General features: G+C 41.7%; 1 protein-coding gene across 1 annotated transcript in view; it reads right to left on the bottom strand.

Moving 5' to 3' along the window:
- Positions 1-8,060, bottom strand: part of fhit (fragile histidine triad diadenosine triphosphatase) — a gene marked incomplete in the record, with an annotated part of 456,026 nt that overhangs the window by 379,389 nt on the left and 68,577 nt on the right.

Here is an 8,060-nt window from a genome sequence, read left to right as displayed (position 1 = left end):
CTCTGACCAGTCTGCCATTAATATCATATCTGGGAATATCGCTGCATTGTCCCACTTAATCTCCAGAGCGTCCTGTATAAATATGAAGCTGCATAGACCACGGACGCCACGCTGCTCATCTCTATTCATACAGAGAGAGTGGACACTGTTGCGATGCGCTGGTCTGCCGGCAGGCAGCGGCCACACACCAGGCAGCGACCTCTGGGCAGCGGCACTGGGTAAAGGCCGCACGCCATACAGCGGCCACTGAGCAGCGGCACTGAGCAGCGGCCACTCGGCAGCAGCCGCACACCAGGCAGCCTCGAAACACTACCGGCCCACCGGGAAAAGTCGCAACTCTCCCGATTGCCACTCCGAAAATGGGTGCCAGTGCAACCGTTTCTAACCCTTAAACCAACTGCTATAGTTTTAGCAGGTTTAGGTTTAAATCAAACTTGTAACAACAATATTGGCAAATAATGCATGTTGATAAAAATAAAGCAGAACACATTCAGAAGACAATGGAATAACTGTTAAAAACATTTATGTCGGATCAGAGTGGCAGCAGATTTAACACATTGGACGCCAGGAGCCTGGCTATTAGCCTGCTCTGGACCAGACTAGCCGCAAAGAATAAATCTCCATGGTTACTTGGCTGGGTTTAATTCAACCAGTTTTTGTGCAACCAAGTGGAAGCTAAATTCATCCAGGATAACTTGAATATCCCGGCTTAATCCCTTATCCTGGTTTTGTGCAACAGGTCTCAGGTCTATATCCATGAAACTAAACGTGTGGTTAAGTGGGTCTACTGCATTCATAATGCAGCATTTCTAATTCTGATGTCAGGATGCTGACGTAGCTAAAGGAGGATTAGGGACAGTATTACGCATGTAAAAAAATCTGAAAGTAGCATTTAGGGTTGCTTTCTGTTGATATGATGAATAACTTTCTGAATCGGAAGAACTTGGTCTAGGTATCCAACAGACAGAGTGTTTTCATGTTGAAAGTAAAGCTTACCCATGAGGCGGCATCTGTTTTTAATATTTTAGATATGCTCATATATTCATTTAGGCACCGGTGCATAGATGGGTTAAAGCACTTCATCAAATGGGACATTTAGAATAGAATACATTCATGTGGGAATGACAGAGTGAGATTCGAGCAAAACTGACACGAGAAATGTTAGCTTCAGAATGCACAGGAATGCATTACAAGATTTCTGCAGGAAACAGTGATGCACATAATGCTGGAAAACTTATCATAGGAGTTTTTTTTTTATTTTATTTTTTTATTTAGAGACTGCACAAAAGATTAATGTTGACTGGCTATCACACGATGTTGTCTTCAAAAGGCATTTCCCAGCCGAATTATCTTGTGTTGGAATCCAGCATTTTTAGTGTCAATTCTGATAGATCTGATTGGTTTGTGGGTCCCACAGAGACACCAGAGAGCACTGCGGAATAATGAGTTTGCATGTCTTCTCTGTGCCTGCGTGGGTTTTCTCCAGAGCACCGGGAGTCCAATTAAGTAATGGTGACTCCATGTTCCCAGTCGGTGCGACAGCGAGCGGTTGCCCGTCTCTCTGTGTCAGCCCTGTGATTGACTCACAACCTGGCCAAGGTGTACCCCGCTTCTCGACCAAATTCAGCTAGGATCCCCCCCACCGACAAAATGAGAAGCTAGTACGGATAATGGATAGATGAAACCTAGCAAGATCTGAATGTCCTACCCCCATTTAATATGCAGGCAACATGTAAGGCATATGAAATCACTGAGAAATTCACCTTAGATCTAATGTCTCATCGGATCCAATGCAGAAAGCAAATATTACACCTCTCTGCTACCACTGCCACCCCCATTTTCTTCGTTAGCTTTACAAGAAGAGCTTTCTCACACACACACACACACACACACACACACACACACACACACACACACACACACACACACACACACACACACACACACACACACACACACACACACACACACACACATCCCACCATGCCTTCATACAACATCACTTACTGCATGACTGCATCCCATTTACCCCAATGGCACACCAATAGCTGTGTGTTTCTTGTCGTTCGCTGGTGGCTAAAGGCTTGGTGGAGAAGGTACAGGAATAACAAGGGGAAAAAGACATTTCTGTGATTCAGATTTGAGGATATTCTTAAATAAAAAGACAAAATAACTGTCTCATACTGTCATTTCATATTTTTGGGAAGTAAGTTTTATGTTCTACACTAAGAATGTCTTGTAAGAATGTCTTGTTCTAACACGCATACATTGTATGCGCAACGTACGCAGAGAGCATGTTCCAAAACTACACTTAATCTATGAAACTGGCTACACTGGATTCCAAGAGCAGAGTGTAGTACTGCGCATGCTCCGTGGAGATCCGCTCTACAAGCTCAAAAAAAGGACAGTCTTCTCTTTAAATTTTTTAAAGCGCCATTATTATGCTCATTACCAGGTTCATAAGTATATGTTGAGGTTGTACCAGAATAGGTTTACATGGTTTCTGTTAAGGTGATGATTTCCTGGGGACCTCTAATGAAGAGCTTCCCAGCTTCCCTAACCCCCAGCTGGTGTCCAGCTTCCGTGTTCCTGAGCAGGTGTCCAGCTCCCCTGAACCCCAGCTGATGCACAGCCCTCCGGTACCCTGGCTAGCGTCTAGCGTACAACCTCCCTGAACCCTGCCTGGCGTCCTGCCACCCTGAGACCAGCCCAGTGACCTTGAAAAATGAACTTGTCACCTGCCTCCAGCCCAGCCGACCCTTCGCCTACCCGGCCCTTGGAGATGTTAAGCTTTGGCCGACTTGCTCGGCCTCCAGAAGAGATTCACCCTCGCCGTCCCTGTCATCATCATTGTGCCCATCTCTGTCCCTGTCATCATACCCGTCTCTCTCCCTGCCATCGTGCCCGTGTGTCCTTGTCACCGTGCAGTCTCTGTCCCCGTCATGTTGCCTGTTACTGTCCCAGACACAGTGTTCCTCCCTACCCCTGAGTTTGAGTCTGTCCTGTCTGGGTCTGTCCAGCCCTGAGTGCCCTCTTTCAACACGTCCCTGGTCCCGCTGTCCCCGTTGCCCTCTGTTCCCTGAGTTCCATGGCTCCGTGGACTTATTTCCCCCCTCCGACCCTCCCTGGGATGTTTTTTTTTTACTTTTGTGGACGTGTGGAATCCGTCCTTGAGGAGGGGGTCCTGTTGGTTTTGTTTCCTGTTTTGTTTTATTTGGCATTTGTTCTGTTTCCTGTTTTCGGTTGTACTCAGTGTGTCCTCCCATGTTGCCTAGTTGTACTTCCTGTACTTCCTGGTTTTACTACCTGCCTTGTGTTTTTCTGCCTTTGTGATTGTCTGCCCGCCCTGATGTGTTTCACCTGTTGTATCACCTGTTGTATCACCTGTTCCTTGATTGCTTGTTACCGCTTGTATTTAACCTCTGTGTTCCCTTTGTCTCGTGTCAGATCTTTTGGGGTGTTTTGTGTGCTTTTTCGCTGTAAGCCTGCTCCTGTCGTTCTTGATTTGGACTCTTCCCTGGGGTTATTATTTCCCTGAGAGTTTTTTTCCCCAGTGTCTGTGTTCCTGATTTGTTTTCCCTTTTCTCGTTGGACTCTTTCTGGATTTAGGCCTTTGTGTTTCCCTTGAGTTGTTGGTTTTAGCTTTTTGGATCCCTGTCGGTTTGGACTCTTTTTGTTAAATAAACCCTTGTTAAACTCTCTCCTGCCTGCCTGCCTCATCTCTGCATTTGGGTCCTCAATTCCCTAAACCTGTGACAGTTTCATTTTCAAAAAACACCATATTTCTGTTGTACTGCACATTGCTGCAGATCCTGTTTTCACCCTGTGTGTTTGGGTCTCTGTTCTAGCTACAGAGTGAGACATCTCACTTGTTTTAGCAACAGAGGGAGACATCCCACTTGTATCATCTCGTCACCACCTCGTCTCGGCTAGTAAAACGTTTTTTTTAACATTATAAGCACTTTAAGCGAGGTTTGTGCACCCTTCTACACAGAAATGTGTCTATTTCTTTTAAATTACCAATATAAAGTAAACGACTTAATGAAGATAAAGATAAAGCGTATTGGAAGTTTCATTTTGAGACTTTAGTTCTTGTTTTCCTCCTCTGATAACAGCTGACAGTAGATTGACGTTTCACAGGGCTGTGCCAGCTCCCAAAAATAAATGAAGGAACAACAATCCTAAAGCAAAAGCTCAGCGTCTCGCCTGTGACTCACAGCATCCTACGCCGTGTGTGCGCAGCAGGTGTAGCCGGTTAAAGGATATATTATGCAGCACATACGCTCCGGTCTGCACACATCATGCATTCAATGTAGCCAAAGCGTAAGACAGAAGTATTTGAACCAATGATAGACCAGATAGTTGTCAATCGTGCAGCTGATAACTAAAAATGTCTGTTGGTCTAATGTGATGTATTAAAAAACAAAAACAAAAACATCTATTGATTTCGGAGTGATAGCGGCTTCCATGCCCAATTTTAGTTTTTGTGTAATTTGACTAATTTAGTGTACAAAAGATGCCTGTTCGGAGTAGGTCAATTGCATGGCCTGTGGTGCGTTATGCAGAATGAACTACTTCACCATAATCTCCAAAAGAACTACTTCCATGTCCCTGTTCTGCAGGTATTCCACAAGTCCCCCTCGTCTAGAAGAAGTCTCCCAGCTCTGACCAAAGCTGGAGAAAGAGTTATCTAGCTGATGGGATCTAACCTAGCTACTGAGCTACAGCTGATAAAAAAGCTGCAGCAACACTTATGATCCATCAGCTCGACTATCAGTATTTGGCTGAATAAATGAAGCATGTCTCTACACGAGGACAATATAGATAATCTTAAATTAATATTTAAATATAGCTTCTTTAAAAAAAAAAAAATACATTGATTCATTAATTCATCCAAAGCTCTAAATACAGTGGTGCTCATAAGCTTGTGGGAATTTAACATAGGGGTGTGTAGACGTATGCCCCCTGTATTTTAAAGAAGAATGTTTATGTATTCACAATACATTATTCATCCACAACAAAAATTGGTGTCCTTGAAGGGTGGATTTTTTATTTTTTTTATTAAGGCATTAAGATTAGTTTCCAAAAGATGTTTTTTTTCCTCTTTTAAGTTAACTTCAGTATGGGTTCATAACTTAGGACGCCACTTTATACTGTATTATATATATATATATATATATATATATATATATATAATTATTATATATTATATATTATATAATATTATCCAGAACGTATGTATTGCTGTTATTGTGTGTCATGTAATCTGATTTGGGATGAGTCAATTAGATTGCAGGCCATGAAAATATTCATACTTGCATTCATTCGCTTACTGTAATAACAACAAAACCCCAATCGGATTTCTGTGCAGTAATGCAATCTGCACTGTGCATGATTTGTATCATTACTGAGAGCTAATACAGAGCTGCTCGTACTGTATATAATACAAAGGCCTCCTACTCTGAGGGATTGCCTCGCCACGTCCATGGCTCAAGCACCTGGGACCAATTATATCAATATTGCATGGACCCTAAACACTTAATAATAAGAATAAACCATCATTTAAGTAACTAACCTAATATGGCCTAATCCCACCTGCAGACACCTAACAGTGTCTTGCATCCAACTCAGTAGGATAAAAAGAAAGTTAGCACACCACTGATTTATTTAATGTATGAATTTGAGACAAATGAAACATAAAAATAAAAAATGATGCCTAAAGCAGCACACTTAAATGTTTTCAGCTATCACTTTGGAATGTGGTTGAAGATTTTCATTGGGGGTTTGGTTTGACCCCCTTGCAGGTCAAAGCTTCTCTTTAGTATCAAGCCACATCTTCTTCTGATTTAACTTAAGTGATGCACAGGTATGTCCTTGACAATACTACAAGGATAGAGGATGTTCTCTGGCTAAGAAAATCCAATCAGTGGGCTTCTGTTGAAATTATGCAGCAATGGTGACCGTACCAGTTACAGTCCATATTCATCAATTTTGTGCTCAGAAGTTACATTTTGGGGCAAATGTAATTATACACCCAGTATACCCAGATTATATTGCATTTTTTGGTTATGTATCTAACACTACACTGTGTTCCACTCGCAATGTTTTTTACCTAGTCACTCCTTTAATTTTTACCCATAGAATCAAACTGGGATGATTGATTAATGAATTAAAATGCTTCAAATTAAGTTGTTGTTAAATAGCTTCCAAGACATCCTTTCTGATAGGGGAACCTGAGCATTTATTGGTCACCTTCTGAAACAGACACTCCAACACTCACACACACTTCATTCTTCAGTCATTTTTTCAAATAATAAAAATTCTCAGATGCCAGCTTGTTAAATATTGATATTTTCTAGTTTTGTCCCTCCTTTGTGGCAGTGAACTGAATATCTTTGAGTTGTAGACAAAACAAGACATTTGAGAGCATCATTTCAGGCTTTGGGAAACACCGATCCACATTTTTCAGCATTTTCTGACGTTTTACAGACAAAACCACAAATCCAATAATCGAGAAAGAATATATACAGATTAAATGAAAACTAAAATAATAGTTGCTGCCATATAGTAAACCATAGATGACAAAGGGATAACTGTAATACAAGCACTGCTTTTGGAAACCATGGTTCATAGTAGATTCTGGGGGTTCATCCAGAACAAAATCTCATAGAGAAATATTCTTCTGAGTCAGAGCTTACCCCAGCTGACATTGGCGAGAGGCTAAATTTACCCTGCACAGGTTGCAAGCCTATCACAGGACCAACACAGACGGACTACCTTCTCTCACATTCACTCCTATACAAAGGCAACTTTCCAAAGAGTTTCCAAGTGACCAAACCATGTCTTGGGCAAAACATTCTCACTCACTCACTGAACATCATTTTGTGGTGCAGAAGAAATAAAACTAGCAATTGAGACCAGGAGTCTCCCCCTGCTGGAGACGGGTATGGCTGCAGCCTTGAGCGTCCCATGTCATCCGTTCTTTCTCATGCCAAGGTGTGTCCAGTGGTAAATTCAGAGGGTGAAAAATACGAAATCGCGAATAATTTTCCAGATGGAGTCACAGGTAAATTTGTGACCACATTTGTTGCAATCAATTGAAAAACGTTAAAAACTGTTAAAGTAACATTTTTCCATACATATTTTGCTGATTTCAGAATGTTATGATTGTGTGGTTCCATATTAACATAGCCTACATTTGATGAAACGACGCAGCCATTTCTGCCCACTCGGCAGGATTTCCTGAGGAGGGATAACAAGGATCTGCACGCAACAAGAAGACAAAAATAAACATGTTACACTCTTTCCAAGACTCTTTTTAATTGTATATTCTATATTGTTTTCACACTTCACTGGGACATTGCTGCAAATACAACTGCTTATCATCATGGCGAGAGCATTCGACGAGAGCATTCGACTAAAGCTCTACTACCGCGGCATCGGCCTTCAGTCAAATGCAGGACGGGTCCCAGAGACCCGAAGGCCGATGCCGCAGTGGTAGAAAACTACAACCACATTTTGCCCCGGGTCCCAGAGACCCGTCCTGCATTTGACTGCGTATCTCTGCTGCCACGGCCTTAGGCCAGAATGCGATTGTATTTTTCTTCCACTTCCGCGCCAGCGATTCTGTTGTATTTTGTGTTGTACTGTAGGAAAGAGGGAAAAAAATTAAAAACAAAACCAAATCCTTATCCTCTGTCGGGAGAGAAATTCCTTCAATGGCTGCAACTTGGATCAAAGTTGCAGCTATAGAATTATTTTTTAGTTTGCCTATAATCTGCATTTATTTTTGAGACGGACATATATTTTTAAATATTTAAAAAAACACCAAATATTTTATTCATTAGCAGGACAGTGGACGCGAGCTTTTACTTTGAAAAGTAAGAGATCGTATTTTATTCCAGATGCAAGCTTTTACTTTGAAAAGTAGAAACTCTGGGATGGCAGAAGGATTTTTTTAGTTTGCCTATAATCTGCATTAATTTTATAGACAGACATATATTTTAAGTGTTTTATTCATCAGTATGATTGCCGTTAATATTTACTTTAAAAAAACACCA

This window comes from Etheostoma spectabile, chromosome 4 (assembly GCF_008692095.1).
Source record: "Etheostoma spectabile isolate EspeVRDwgs_2016 chromosome 4, UIUC_Espe_1.0, whole genome shotgun sequence".
Classification (NCBI taxonomy): Eukaryota; Metazoa; Chordata; class Actinopteri; order Perciformes; family Percidae; genus Etheostoma; species Etheostoma spectabile.
Note: the sequence above shows the minus strand (reverse complement) of the source record. Positions and strands in the feature narration are given on the sequence as shown.